Source organism: Pinus tabuliformis, chromosome 7, assembly GCF_031772625.1.
Source record: "Pinus tabuliformis cultivar Carrire ecotype Pingquan chromosome 7, CPIR1, whole genome shotgun sequence".
In the NCBI taxonomy this organism is placed as follows: domain Eukaryota; kingdom Viridiplantae; phylum Streptophyta; class Pinopsida; order Pinales; family Pinaceae; genus Pinus; species Pinus tabuliformis.
The window spans coordinates 1812786428-1812802922 of NC_142293.1; positions in this window are offsets into that span (position 1 = coordinate 1812786428).

Sequence of the window (16495 nt, forward strand, 5' to 3'; positions counted from 1 at the left end):
GACGACCTATTTCTGACAGGTGCCGACCCTCATTTGCAGAAGTAAGAGGGAGTTGGATTCCGGATGTGCAATGATAAACTGCAAGCCTGTTACTACCTCGAGGATCTTAACTTTCAGAAGTTATATGGTAGTGATGTCGAACTAGATTTGGGAAATGCCTCTGAGTTTCATAAACTCATTTATGTTGATGTTCTTGGTGAACTTCCGTCTGGACATATGTTTTGCAGTTAACATGGTGAGCTCATATTTGGTTGAGGCTCACTAGATTGGTGCCAAGAATCTTCTGAGATATCTTTGGGGCACAATCTCTCATGGATTGAGATACACTGCCGGAAATATGAAACTGCATTATTATTCGAATGCTAAATAGGTAGAAAGTGTGGAGGATCACTAGAGCACCTCTCAGTGCTAGTTCTCTTTGGATTCTACTTCGATATCTTGGATGAGCAAGAAGCAGAAGTCAATTGCTATAAGCACCAACCAGATGGAATACATAGCTACGAGTATGATCTCGTGTGAAGCTACATGGTTGTAGAAGCTCTTAAGTGAGTTGTTTGTACACATGATGAATACCACTGTGATTCTCTGTGACAAACAGAGGGGGGATTCGATTATTGAGGAATCTCGTCTTTGATGATTGCTCCAATAGATAGACATTAGATACTGCCTTATCTGGGATATGGTAAAGTCGATGAGCAAGGAGGCTCCATTGCATTAAGACTGATGTATAGGTTGCAGACATTTTGTCAAAGCCACGAGGAAAGGTCAAATTTATGACTTTCCCTAATGACTTGGAGTCGTTGAGAGACCACTTATAAGGGTCCTGCATTTTTCATGCATTAAGCTTTGGGAGCTCTGGGGGGCTTGGGGTACTTACTGGAGCAACATACGACAACATGGCGACTCACCCTCCCCTAGTGGTGCGCTATGTACAGGATGATAGGTTCAACCTTCCCCTGTGATACCCCGTGGCAACTGTGGAATAGGATGATTAGCTCTCCTGTGGGCGAGGATGATTTCTTCTCTGTGGCAACTATGGAACATGATGCTTAATTCTCCTGTGGGCTGGTGGGCTCCATTATTGCAGCAATAATGCTGCAACTCCTGGGACTCCCTTCTTTACTCTTATCAACCCGCTAGTTCGTAACAAACTTGGAAGCGACGGTGCTGTATGCACAAGTACTAGCTCTTGCCGCAGCGGTCACTTGGTCAGCTGGCACAAGTCCGCCAGGGGCTCAAGCCAACTTCTATGAGCTCTTAGAAGAAGCTTTGTACCTGATGGATGGAAGCTAACTCAAAGGAAGCTGATCTACGTGTAGAAAGAAACTGAAATTCAAAGAGTAACATAAACCCTAGCAAACCCTAATTCTACCAGCTAGTCCTACTGATGCAAAGGAGAGGATGCAAACTATTGAAAAAGATGCCATTACTTCTACAAAGGTGAAATGCACATGCCTATGCTATCTCTATCTAAAGAACACATCTTTTCGTATTTTTTATTACGTTATAAAAATGATCATACATGTACTTTTAACTGGCTTCTTGTGTGCAGGGTTGGATCAAGGAGGAGAAATGCTTGGAAAAGGTTGGGAAGGTTCAGAGAGGGTCTAAGGAGTCCCTAACACCCTTCCAAAGAGTTTCACCAAGTTTGGCTATCCAGCAACCTCACTTGTGAGCTTCTACAAGAAGTTTGCAGGGGTTCTACAGGATGTTTAAGGGATTTCTATAGGATGTTCTGACATTGGATTTTGGAAGATGGGTGAGTGAAAGAGGATGCATGAATGGATAGGGAGGTAGGGTAGGGGTCTGAGATGACCCAGCGACTGATGGATGAAGTGGTGAGAGGGTGTGGAGGGCTAACTTGTCTTAAGGAAGGCTAAGGCAATGGAAGAGCAAGAAGGTAGGGTTACATGGACAGAAGAGTAGTTGTGAGACGAAGAAGCTAACTAGGAGATGGAGCAGCTGGCCTGGACGAAGCTTAGGTGGATGAGAGAAAGATGGATATGCCCTGCACGGTGTGCACTTAACTGAATCAACCAAATCCTGCATACAATCGAAATCTTAGCTAATCTATCCAAACTGTCAACGAAACAAATGAACAACAGCTTTATTTCCAAAGAGAACCATGTACAACACTTAATCAAAGGAACATCTAAAAAGGTCTGAACGCATGACTAACTTCTACAAATGAAAAACATTACACCAATGATTGCATGGTCAAGAAAACTACTGTTTTTGTTGAGCAGCACTGGTTCCACAATTCCAGCCCCTAATCCAATAAGGGAGAGGTGAAACTGAGAGTGTAGGCAACCCTTTTCTAGAGATTTTATCAATCTTTATCTTATCAATCTGTTCTACACATCTGAAGTAATTCTATTCCTCAGCAATAACCTACTTAACTAACACAACTAAATCTAGCTCAACAAACTTCGTTTCAGATGCATAAAAGGAAAATCACAGTGCTGAAAGGAGATATAACAATACAAATAAGGAGGCCCTAGGCTCTCAGGTTGGGCCCAACCCCGAGAGCTATGGCTCCTATAAAAAACTCAGAGCTGATATCAAATCTAACTGCTTCCCATTATCAAAAAATAATCATAAGTCAAGAGTTATGCCAATAATGGCTACAAAAGAACAAAACAGAGCTAGCAGCACGTAGTGCAGAATATGCAAGAGTTTTTCAAAAGTCCTTTTCAAAGGCTGAAGCCTTAACATTTATACACTACGAGGCCCTAGCTGGCCTCCTAAATATATGGGACTTGGCTGCCCAAACTGTGAGTGAACAGCTCCTTCCAAGAAATCTGCTTGGCTACCTTCTAGATCCGGTTTTGGTGGCCTTTGGAGCTCGGAGTTAGGGGTGAAGATCCCGAGGGAGGCTATTTAATGCCATAGACAACCCCCCTACAAATCCTCAACCCAAGCTTGGCTGTCTCCTAGCCCATGTCTGCTCGGTTTTGCTTCAACATGTGTCAAAAAATCCTGAAATGAGCACGCGTTAGCCACCTAGGAATAATGACTACCCTTATTCGTACAAATGACATAAACATACTAAAAAATAATGCATAAGTTATGAAAAATGAAGGATTAAACAAGGGTAGTTAGGCGAAATGAGCCCAAAATGTTACCAAATTTGGGACTCATCATCACCCCCTGCTAAAATGATTGCTCATCCTTGAGAAACTAATCCAGCTCCTCGTCCTTCATTGCTTTAACCGCCACTCTCACATCCCAGGCTTCTGAAGTAGTATCCTCCTCACTGTCATGGAACCCGGCCTTCTTTTCCACCTCTTCCCATTGCTTATGTTCTTCTTTTTCTGTGATTCCTTCTACCAATCCCAGAAGCAAGGGTGGGCTTAGCTTGAGGCCGATCCAGGTGGCCTGGAGGTTCTGCATGGACTTCTTGTAGAGAGGTACCCATACTAGGCCCTCCCTCGTTCTAGTTGGAGTGTGATACTCCCTGATTTTGAGGCTGTGGGACAATGTGTTCCACCTCCGGGTGCAAGCATGAACACAATTTTCCCCTAGTAGTCGCTCCATATCCTCGAAATGTGCTATAGCCTGAGCCTGCTGATCCATATATTTTAGTAAAGCCTGCAGGTTGGTTGTTAGGTGTTGGTGGGTGGATATCAATGTAGTGGGGTACCCTGGCTCTGCTCTGATTAACAGTGGTTCATGTAACTCCCAGTTCATAACATCTTTGACCTCTGTCGCTTTCTTTTCTTCGTGGTTTAACCATGAGGTAAATTCCATTAGCTGCATATCTCCCACAACTGTGTTGGGATCCCATGAAGTTACATTAGGAAGGGCCAAATTATGGAGGTAGAACTCTGATAGCTTGGCCTTGTCCTCTGAGGAGCTACTGTTGCATAAATCTGTGAATTGTTGGGTGTTTTGGATCTGGGAGATACCCCTCTGTGCTAATGCATTAATCTGGAATTGCAGCCACTGGTCCCGTAGGTATAGGCCATAAGATTTGGCTGGCTACCTACATTGTAGAGCATCCACAGCCCAACTGGCCATGCAGGCCAGTTGTGCCTCTTTTTCTTGCAACTACTGTTTGAGAGCTTGTATCTCTATGTTTGCTTGCAATTCCCTTTCCTGTAGATGCTAGTTTAGTTCCTCGGGACCAGCTTGCATTCCTTCTTTGCCTTGAGGTTCTGTTGTAGTGTCCTCTAATGCTGTGCCCCTTTCTTTCCTCTGTTCTTGTAGCTGCAGTTTGAGCTTCTCATTCTCTTCCTATATAAATACTCGCTGGCAGTTTCCCATGTGTTTGGCCATAGCTAATTCCCTTCTGGCCTCCTTGAGTTGTTCCTCCAAGGGGCCTATATCTGCTACTCCTTTAGATTTAGCTATCCTCATCCATGTGTGGGTCCTCACTCGTTCTTCCTCCAGCGCAAAGAAAAGCGGCACTGTGAATTTTTGTGGAATAATTTTCCCAGCCTCCAAAAAGTTATAATAAGAGCTCAAGCTGGGCTGGGGGCTAGGATCCATGATGTGTTCTACCTCTGCTTCCCTTTGTGGTGAGGTGGCTGCCTCCCCCTCCATTCTTTCGGTCTCCTTGAGCCTGGCTAAAGTTTCCTATAGAACTGCTTCAGCATCCTGTAGAGGGGTTTTTGACGCTTACCTTTCCATTCTCTCCCTCCAGGTAGTTGTCTTGGGGCTCCCTCGCTCATAAGTGACTGATACTTTGGAGGGGGACTTCTCCCTTGGCGAGGTAGGGGTGTCTTCGATGGTAATTTGGTCTTTAGATGGAGGTTGGGGCCTGCCAGTTTTAATTCTCACACTTCTCCTCGCTTTGAAATACAAATGAGTCTCCCTTTTGCTTTTCTCCTTTGGCTTGGGAGAGGTACTTAGGGTGGCTAGCATAGTTGCTGCCTCCCGAGCAAGAATTTCGACCGTCTTCTCCTCTGTGATCTTTTCTCAGGACTTCCTGTAGAAAGCCCTGTAGTGGCTGATTTCTGGCTTCTTGTAGAAGCCGTTTTCAATTTTCCTGTAGAAACAGATGGCACCGTTTTAGCCTGCTTGGCTGAGGGTGCTTTTTCTTTCAATTTTGCTGAGGATGCCTTAGAGGTGCCCTCACTGACATGGACCTTTTCAGTCCTTTCCACCCTGATCTATAGTCGTTTCTCCTTGGGGGTTAATGTGGTTTTGTCACCCTCTGTTTTGGTAGCTTGTTTTTCCTCTTGTTTTCCTTTGTGCTCTTTCTTTGGTGCTTTGGCCATGGTTTCTTGGCCTTTCTCTTTCTTCTATGTTTGAATTGGTTACTTCTCCTCGCTGCTGGAGGAGGTAAGCTCCTCAGCCAGCACTCAGATGTCATCCTCCTTAGTCAAATTTCGGAAGGCTTCCCAGGAGAGAGGGACGGTATACGTGTGGAGTGCATCTTCCACGAGGAGCTTAATGAGCCCATGATGGGATATCTGATCTGGAATCCCCTCTCTCAATTTAGTGGCACACTCAGTCATGGACTACAGGAGGAAGTAAAGGAATCTCAACTTTTTCTCTGAGGGTAGGTCCATTTGGTGCCTAAGTTCTGTGAGTAGCCGAAAATGGTATCCATACACGATGCTGAACCGCCCCTCACACGTGATGTAATTCATAATTTGGAGGCTGACCTCACTCCAGAACGGCTGTAGGCTGGTTCTTCACACTCCATTCTTGTCTTCTGAGAATTGCTCCTCCGACAAAAAGAATTCCTTCTTAGCCTTCTGGCCCAGTTTTCTCTCCTCCTTATCCCAAGGTACTCCCATCGGTAGATCAGTGACCCTGCTAATGAACTGTGGGGTAAGTCTGAGGGCCAAACCTCTGAAGTTGACAACAACCAATGTTTTGGACTTTGGCTGCAAGGATCGCAAGAATTCCTCTGTAACCTCGTCATCATGACCTTGAAGCTTGTCACAGAATGACATCCACCGTGCATGAGAAAACAGGTCTACCACGTCAAAGGTTTCTCGTAGCTTCTTTGAGTCTGTAGGCTCTTTCCTGATGAACCCACCCGGCATGGTAAAATCTTGTTGTGTTGGCCTGAGATGGCTGGCGCATATAAAAGGATGGATCTTTGGGATATCCTTAGACAGAGCGCAGAGTTACGCGTCTATCATGCACACAGTTTATAAATTCATGACTATCTACGGGTGAGCCTTGACAGTGGCTCAATTATGAACAAAACCTTGTAGAAAATCCCGCATACACAATATGATGACAATTCTCATGCAGAAATAAGAAGACACTTGCAAATTCATGCACAGACTGAAATTTACGATTTTCTACCCCTTTGATATGTCGACTTCACCACCTTTCGAACCAATTGCATGGGAGGACTATGTTCAGACTTACCTCGTTCCAGACTTGCCACCTTTGACGTGAACAGTTTAATTTCTCAGTAATGTTGAGCTTCCTGTAGAACTCGTGCACGGGTTCTGGGGAGTGCTTTAGTGGTTCTGGGCCTTCTGTGTAACAACAAGATGTTTGAACAGGCCGAGAACTCAGAGTATCAACCTTCAGGAAATTGCAGATGCATACTCGGCTGCAAAGCGGTTGGGAATAAATGAGTGTAGCGCGCCATGCGTGATCTAGTTGGTCGATTTGAATCTCTGCGGAACTCAGCCCGTTGGCCGACGTCACCTGTGATCATTCCACTGCATCTATGCCTGACCGCCAAATCATTCCCTGCATATCTACTGCCGCCACTCCTATTAGATCGCTGCTTCTCTCTGACTGGACTCTTCCCACGTGTCCATTTCCTACCTCATCGACACACCCAAAGCTTTTCGGATCGGACGAGGCTGTCGGGCTGGTTATGGTGGCTAGTTGAATGGCTACCCGACTTGCTCAACCCATTCATTTTCATATTTACACACATTTTTAAGCACTATTCATTTAATTTGATGAAACAGGGTGAGGCACTTACCTGTGCGGTCGTGACGTTATTTTTCTCATGCTTCAGGACGAGGGTGATGAATCCGCTTGCTGCCGCTTCGTGCACAGGCACGGGAGCTCCTTTTCACTGACTGCTACTGGTTATGGACCGGTTGCTTGGCTGCGGATGGTGCATGCGCCGGCTCACGAGTTTCAGGTATCTTCATGGCGTGTGCTCTAGCCGGATCAACTGCTACAGGATTCCTGTAGGACATTCTGTAGCCGTTTCTCGTCCTCGGGTGCATGCTGAAACGGTGGAGTCACGTTCATGGTTGCAGGGTCTTCGGATTGCCTTGATAGGTAGCGCAGCAGCCTCTGCATGCTTTGTTTTTCATTTGAAAATGATTTCTTCTGAGAGTCAAACATTCTGGTTTGACTGCGCAGGTATTTCAATCGTATGGCAGCAATGTTGGTGGAAGGAGGCGACAGGAGTGGGTGATGGAGAAAAACATTGGTTGCATGCCTCCTTATTGGACTTCAGGCTTCAAATTCTTCTACACAGTCGGTCCTGGCCCGTCCCAAGATTCTACAGGAAGTTTCCTGTAGAAATACATAACTTCCTGTAGAAAGTCCTGTAGCTTCCTGTAGGAGGCTAAACTATGACCAGATCGTGCCCAAACCTTGGAAGAGATGAGTGTATCTGGAGGGAGTTCTGGTGAGGTCACCTGGTAGCATGGTAGGGACCCTTATCCTTGAGTTGAGAGGCCTCCTTTTCTACATGGAATACCTGCAACCTGCATTCATTTCCAAAGCTTGAGCCTGTTTTTCTGTTTCTGCCTTTTTTTTCTTTTCCTTGGTTTTTTTCTCTCCTTTTTTTTTTTTTTTTTTTTGAGGAGACAGTAGGCGCCCCTCAATGAGGTTTTCACCCCTACTATCTGCCTTGGGCGCCTTAGAGAGGTTTTCACCCAAGGGCCTTTTTGTTTTTATTCTAATTTTTTCAGAGAGACAACAGGGGCGCCTCAATGAGGTTTTCACCCCTACCATTTGCCTTGGGAGCCTCAGAAAGGTTTTCACCCAAGGATCTTTTTATTATGATTTTTTTTTTTGGATGCTCAGGGTATGCGCAAAACAGAGGTAGAACCATTCTCTATGACCAACACTGATTTTTCTGTAGTTTTGATGAACTCTTGCCTCGAAAGAGGTTTCCTGTAGATCTTTAGTCGATGCCCATTGACGAACATGGGGATGGCTTCCTCATCGATGGTCTGGATAAGAACAGACCCATTATCATTACACTTCTCCACTGCATATGGCCCTAACCATCTTGTCCTCAGCTTCCCCTTGAAATCCTTGTGGCTGGAATCATACAACAACGCCCAATCTCCCGGTTGGAATTGCTTGTCATTGAGGTGCTAGTCATGCCATATCTTCCTCTGAAGTTGAACCACTTCTGAGTGGAGAAGGGCCTGCATTTTATGTTCATCTAGCCCATTCAGCTGCAATAACCTTTCTTGTTAGGCATGGCTGAGATCTAGGTCCAGCTGAGCTGCCATCCTCAATGTGTTGTACTCGAACTCAATTGACAACAAAGCTCTCTTCCCATAGACCAGTTCATAAGGTGTGAAACTGGTTGTGGTCTTCCAAGTGGCGTTGTAAGCCTAGGTGGCCTCACCCAGGCGATCTGCCCAATCCTTTCTACTGCTGCTCACCACCTTAGTCAAAATCCCTGCTAATGCTCTATTGGTGACTTCCACCTGCCCATTTGCTTGAGGATGATAGGGGGTGGAAGTCCTATGCTTGATCTTGTGATGAGCCAACAAATCTTCAATTAAGTTGGAGGTTAACTGGCTTCCTTGATCGGTGACTAGCTCTCTTGGGTAACCAAATTTGTAGAAGATATTTTCTCTTAAAAACTCAGCCACCTTTTCTTCTGTCACTGCTTTGATTGCCTTGGTTTCTGCCCACTTTTTTAGATAGTCTGTGCACACAATGATGTAAGACCTTTGCCTTGAAGGAGGATGATAGGACCCACAAAATCCATGCCCCACTTCTCAAATGGTTCAAGAGTCACTTGAGGTTGGAGAGGCATTTCGTCCCTTGGGGTTGGCTTCCCCATCCTTTGGCATCGGTCACATTGGCTGATATATCTCTTGACATCTTGATGAAGCGTGGGCCAATAGTAGCCTGCCTGTAGAATTTTGAAGGTAGTCCTCTTGGCTGCAAAATGTCCTCCACAAGGCCCGTCATGACAGGTTAGGAGGATGTCAAAGACTTCCTCCTCCCTTACACAACGCCTTAAGATCTAATCGGGGCCAAGTTTGAACAGGTTGCCCCCGATCCAAGTGAATGAGGCACTCTTCCTTACAATTCTGCTTTTCTCTTTGGAAGATAGATGTGGAGGGAACTGTGCTGAGACCAGATAGTTTGCTATATCAACAAACCATGGGGAGAGTACTGAGATAGCAAATAGATGTTCATCTGGCATCTGGTCGTCCATTGTTCCATCTTCACCTACAGGTAAATCCAATCTAGACAAGAAGTCAGCAATAACATTTTCTTTACGTGGTTTGTCAACGATAGTCAAATCAAACTGTTGCAACAGAAGTAACCATCTAATAATACGAGCATTCACATCTGGTTTATTCATTAAATATCTAATTGCAGCATGATCAGTATGTACAAATGTTTGATAGCCAGTGATGTAGTGTCGGAACTTGTTCAGGGCATGGACCACAGCCAGGAACTCTTTCTCAGTTACAGTATAGTTCAGTTCTGCCTTGGATAAGTTTTTGCTGACAAAGTATATGGCATATGGGAGTTTTTGTTCAACCTGTCCTAAGGCTGCCCCTATGGCTTTGTTCGAGGCATCAATGTGGATGTGGAAAGGTAGGGCCCAGTTTGGACCTCTTAGTATCGGGGCGGACACCAACTTATCCTTTAATTCATTCACAACCCTTTGACAGTCGTCCGTCCATTTGAACTCAACATCTTTTGCTAAGAGGCCAAATAGTGGTGAGGCTAGCTTACTGAAATATTTAATAAATCTTCCATAATATACTGCTAAGCCTAGGAATCTCCGAACATCTCTTACTTTCTGAGGAGGTGGAACCTTTTTTATGAGAGCAATTTTATTAAGATCCACCTGCAATCCTTGGCGAGAAATGGTATGTCCTAGCACGGTCCCTTCAGTCATCAAGAATTCACATTTTTCAGGACTAAGGGATAGGTTCATCTCAATGCACTTGGTTAGGACTTTTCCCGGATTGGACAATGCTTCTTGGAAGTTGGACCCATAGGGAGTGAAGTCATCCATATAGATTTCCACCGAATCATGGACCAGCTCAGAAAAGATGCTCAATACTGCTCTTTGGAAAGTGGCAGGAGCGTTGCATAGCCCAAAGGGAAGGACTCGGTAAGCAAAGGCACCCCAAGGACAAGTGAAGGTGGTCTTATCTTGGTCTTCCGAGCTGATTTGGATCTGGTTATACCCGCTGAAACCATCTAGGAAAGAGAAAAACTTCTTCCCCGCTAGTCCATCCAACACTTGATCTATGAAAGACAGAGGAAAGTGGTCTTTCTTGGTGGCTTTTTTCAGTTCTCGGTAGTCCATACAGATTCTCCACTTCCCATTATTCTTGGGTACCAACACCAGAGGGGACATCCACTCGCTATCCGAGATGGGGTAGATGAATCCTGCATCAAACAGTTTTTGCAGTTCTTCTTTGACAATGTCCTTAAGGGATGGATTCATTCTCCTCTGAGGTCGCCTAACCGGCTTACAATCTTCTTTGATGTAGATGTGATGGGTACAGACCGAAGTGTGGACTCCTTTCATCTCCTTATAGCTCTAAGCGAAAGCATTTAGATGACTGGCCAACAGACTATACAGTTCCTTTTCCTGGGAAGGAGATAGGGAGGAGCTGATCCTTAACGTTCTCTTGGGGCCAAACTCCACATTTTTGACCCTGGGAGAGAGTGGATCGGTCACGCTTGGAGAAAGTAGCACTAGCTGAAAGGGGGTTTCCCCTACCTCTTTTCTAGGCTGCCCTAGAGTGGTTTCTAAACACAGTATTTATATCTTCGTAAGGTAGTTGGTAGATGTCTCCTCTAGCTAGCATGTGAAGGGTATCTAGGTGGTCTTTAGGGACTCCTCGGAGTAGGACCAACTTGAGAGATTCAGGGTCAAGTGTGCACCTGGCCCGTTTATAGCTAAGTTGGAATCTTTCCTCATAATCTTCTAGACTCCTCATTTCCCATGGTCATCCGAAAGATCTCACCCTTGGCTTCCTTGGACCTACAGTAGTCCCAGTATTTGGTATTGAAAGCTTGTTGCATCTGAACCCAAGTGGTGATACTGTTTCCAGGTAATCCCATGAACCAGCGTAATGTTGCATCCTTGAGAGTAGAGGGAAACAGTTTCAGTTTTTACTCATCTTCTGTATAGTCATAGGTTTGAAAAAGGACAACAAACTCAAACAAGAAGGTATCAAGGTCTTCAGAAGTCAATCCATGGAAGTGAGGTAAAGCGGAGGGGCTTATGTTTTTCATTTTCATGTCTGCATTGTTCTCTCAGATGGGAAAGGCAACTTCTATTCTCTCATCTCCTCTTCCATCTTCAGCCATGGCTTCAGGTGGGATGGTTTCTAACTCTTCCTCTGGTATAGGATCTTCGTATGTCTTAGGAGGCTCGCCTATAGGTTCTTCTGGATCACTGTCACCAAAGAAGAGAGAAGGGTGACTCAGTGAAGTGGTGGGGGTGTTGGGTAAGAATTTTCCAGTTTTATCTCTATTCCTACGAGGCATGAAATGGAAAGGCTTTTGATTGTTTTTTGCTTTTTCTGCTTGTACCTGCAAAACTAAAATAGATTGAACTGCAACTAGCTATCTTGCTGAAATGAAGATGCGGAATTGAAATGAAAGCAGGAAAGGACTAAGCTACGTTGCTCAAATGAAATTGCAGGAATGAAATGATAGTCTATGCTTGCAGAATTGAAATTGCTAGTCTACGCTTGCAGAATTGAAATTGCTAGTCTATGCTTGCAGAATTGAAATTGCTAATCTATGAAAGCAGGAAATATCTATTTTACTTTTGCGGAAATGAAATTTCAGAATGGAAAATGAAATAAACTATTTAGCAGAAGGCAAGTGTAGAAAAATAGAAGAAAAGCAACAATCACGAATACTCTGATGCTTCCCCGGCAACGACGCCAAAAATATGGTGGCCTCCAGTATTGCAGCAATAATTCTGCAACTCCTGGGACTCCCTTCTTTACTCTTATCAACCCCGTAGCTCGTAACAAACTTGGAAGCGACGGTGCTGTATGCACAAGTACTAGCTCTTGCCGCAACTGTCACTTGGTCAGTTGGCACAAGTCCGCTAGGGTCTCAAGCCAACTTCTATGAGCTCTTAGAAGAAGCTTTGTACCTAATGGATGGAAGCTAACTCAAAGGAAACTGATCTACTTGCAGAAAGAAACTGAAAATCAAAGAGTAACATAAACCCTGGCAAACCCTAATTCTACCAGCTAGTCCTACTGATGCAAAGGAGAGGATGCAAACTATTGAAAAAGATGCCATTACTTCTACAAAGGTGAAATGCACATGCCTATGCTATCTCTATCTAAAGAACACATCTTTTTGTATTTTTGATTACGTTATCAAAATTATCATACATGTACTTTTAACTGGCTTCTTACTGTGCAGGGGTGGACCAAGGAGGAGAAATGCTTGGAAAAGGTTGGGAAGGTTCAGAGACGGTCTAAGGAGTCCCTAACACCCTTCCAGAGAGTTTCACCAAGTTTGGCTATCCAGCAACCTCACTTGTGAGCTTCCACAGGAAGTCTGCAGGGGTTCTACATGATGTTTCACGGATTTCTACAGGATGTTCAGAAATTTCTATAGGATGTTCTGACATTGGATTTTAGAAGATGGGTGAGTGAAAGAAGATGCATGAATGGATAGGGAGGTAGGGTAGGGGTCTGAGATGACCCAGTGACAGATGGATGAAGTGATGAGAGGATGTGGAGAGCTAACTTGTCTTAAGGAAGGCTAAGGCAATGGAAGAGCAAGAAGGTAGGGTTACGTGGACAGAAGAGTAGTTGTGAGACGAAGAAGCTAACTAGGAGATGGAGCAGCTGGTCTGGACGAAGCTTAGGTGGATGAGAGAAAGATGGATATGCCCTGCATGGTGTGCACTTAACTGAATCAACCAAATCCTTCACACAATCGAAATCTTAGCTAATCTATCTAAACTGTCAACGAAAGAAATGAACAGCAGCTTTATTTCCAAAGAGAACCATGTACAACACTTAATCAAAGGAACATCTAAAAAGGTCTGAACGCATGACTAACTTCTACAAATGAAAAACATTACACCAATGATTGCATGGTCAAGCAAACTAGTGTTTTTGTTGAGCAGCATTGGTTCCACAATTTCAGCCCCTGATCCAATAAGGGATAGGTGAAACTGAGAGTGAAGGCAACCCTTTTCTTGAGATTTTATCAATCTTTATCTTATCAATCTGTTCTACACATCTGAAGTAATTCTATTCCTCAACAATAACCTACTTAACCAACACAAATAAATCTAGGTCAACAAACTTCGTTTCAGATGCATAAAAGGAAAATCACAGTGCTGAAAGGAAAGATAACAATACAAATAAGGAGGCCCTAGGCTCTCAGGTTGGGCCCAACCCCGAGATGCCAATAATGGCTACAAAAGAACAAAACAGAGCTAGCAGCGCGTAGTGCAGAATATGCAAGAGTTTTTCAAAAGTCCTTTTCAAAGGCTGAAGCCTTAACATTTATACACTACGAGGCCCTAGCTGGCCTCCTAAATCTATGGGACTTGGCTGCCCAAACTATGAGTGAACAGCTCCTTCCAAGAAATCTGCTTGGCTGCCTTCTAGATCCGGTTTTGGTGGCCTTTGGAGCTCGGAGTTCGGGGTGAAGATCCCGAGGGAGGCTATTTAATGCCATAGAAAACCCCCCTACGAAACCTCAACCCAAGCTTGGCTGTCTCCTAGCCCATGTCTGCTCGGTTTTGCTTCAACATGTGTCAAAAAATCCTGCAATGAGCACGTGTTAGCCACCTAGGAATAGTGACTACCCTTATTCGTACAAATGACATAAACATACTAAAAAATAATGCATAAGTTATGAAAAATGAAGGATTGAACAAGGGTAGTTAGGCCAAAAGAGCCCAAAATGTTACCAAATTTGGGGCTCATCATCACCCCCCCCGCTAAAATGATTGCTCATCCTCGAGCAACTAATCCAGCTCCTCGTCCTTCATTGCTTTAACCGCCACTCTCATATCCCAGGCTTCTGAAGTAGTATCCTCCTCACTATCATGGAACCCGGCCTTCTTTTCCACCTCTTCCCATTGCTTATGTTCTTCTTTTTCTGTTCTTCCTTCTACCAATCCCAGAAGCAAAGGTGGGCTTAGCTTGAGGCCGATCCAGCTGGCCTGGAGGTTCTGCATGGAATTCTTGTAGAGAGGTACCCGTACTAGGCCCTCCCTCATTCTAGTTGGAGTGTGATATTCCCTGATTTTGAGGCTGTGGGACAATGTGTTCCACCTCCGGGTGCAAGCATGAACACAATAATCCCCTAGTAGTCGCTCCATATCCTCGAAATGTGCTATAGCCTGAGCCTGCTTATCCATATATTTTAGTAAAGCCTGTGGGTTGGTTGTTAGGTGTTGGTGGGTGGATATCAATGCAGTGGGTTCCCCTGGCTCTGCTCTGATTAACAGTGGTTCATGTGAATCCCAGTTCATAACATCTTTGACCTTTGTCGCTCTCTTTTCTTCGTGGTTTAACCATGAGGTAAATGCCATTAGCTGCATATCTCCCACAACTGTGTTGGGATCCCATGAATTTACATTAGGAAGGGCCAAATTATGGAGGTAGAACTCTGATAGCTTGGCCTTGTCCTCTGAGGAGCTACTGTTGCATAAATCTGTGAACTACTGGGGGTTTTGGATTTGGGAGATACCCCTCTGTGCTAATGCATTAATCTGGAATTGCAGCCACTCGTCCCGTACGTATAGCCCATAAGATTTGGCCGGCTGCCTACATTGTAGAGCATGCACAGCCCAATTGGCCATGCAGGCCAGTTGTGCCTCTTTTTCTTGCAACTGCTGTTTGAGAGCTTGTATCTCTATGTTTGCTTGCAATTCCCTTTCCTATAGATGCTGGTTTAGTTCCTCAAGACCAACTTGCATTCCTTATTTGCCTTGAGGTTCTCCTGTAGTGTCCTCTGATGCTGTGCCCCTTTCTTTCCTCTGTTCCTGTAGCTGCAGTTTGAGTTTCTCATTCTCTTCCTGTAGAAATACTCGCTGGCAGTTTCCCATGTGTTTGGCCATAGCTAATTCCCTTCTGGCCTCCTTGAGTTGTTCCTCCAAGGGGCCTATATCTGCTACTCCTTTAGATTTATCTATCCTCATCCATGTGTGGGTCCTCACTCGTTCTTCCTCCAGCGCAAAGAAAAGCGGCACTGTGAATTTTTGTGGAATAAGTTTCCCAGCCTCCAAAAAGTTATAATAAGAGCTCAAGCTGGGCTGGGGACTAGGCTCCACGATGTGTTATACCTCTGCTTCCCTTTGTGGTGAGGTGGCTGCCTCCCCCTCCATTCTTTTGGTCTCCTTGAGCATGGCTAAAGTTTCTTGTAGAACTGCTTCAACATCCTGTAGAGGGGTTTTTGACGCCGACCTTTCCATTCTCTCCCTCTAGGTGGTTGTCTTGGGGCTCCCCCGCTCATATGTGACTGATACTTTTGAGGGGCACTTCTCCCTCGGCGAGGTACGGGTGTCTTCGATGGTAATTGGGTCTTTAGATGGAGGTTGGGGCCTGCCCATTTTAATTCTCACACTTGTCCTCGCTTTGAAATATAGAGGAGTCTCCCTTTTGTGTTTCTCCTTTGGCTTGGGAGAGGTACTTAGGGTGGCCACCATAGCTGCTGCCTCCCGAGCAAAAATTTCGGCTGTCTTCTCCTTCTGTGTTCTTTTCTCAACACTTCCTGTAGAAAGCCCTGTACTGGCTGATTTCTGGCTTCCTGTAGAAGCCGTTTTCAATTTTCCTGTAGAAACAGATGGCACTGTTTTAGCCTGCTTGGCTGAGGTTGCTTTTTCTTTCAATTTTGCTGAGGCTGCCTTAGAGGTGCCCTCACTAACATGGACCTTTTCAGTCCTTTCCACCCTGCTCTGTAGTCGTTTCTCCCTGGGGGTTAATGTGGTTTTGTCACCCTCTGTTTTGGCAGCTTGTTTTTCCTCTTGTTTTCCCTTGTGCTCTTTCTTTGGTGCTTTGGCCATGGTTTCTTGGCCTTTCTCTTTTTTCTCTGTTTGAATTGGTTCCTTCTCCTCGCTACTGCAGGAGGTGAGCTCCTCAGCTAGCACTCGGATGTAATCATCCTTAGTCAAATTTCGGAAGGTTTCCTAGGAGAGAGGGACAGTATACGTGTGGAGTGCATCTTCCACAAGGAGCTTAATGAGCCCATGATGGGATATCTCATCTGGCGTCCCCTCTCTCAATTTAGTGGCACACTCAGTCATGGACTACATGAGGAAGTAAGGGATGCTCAACTTTTTCTCTGAGGGTAGGTCCATTTGGTGCCTAAGTTCTGTGAGTAGCCGAAAATG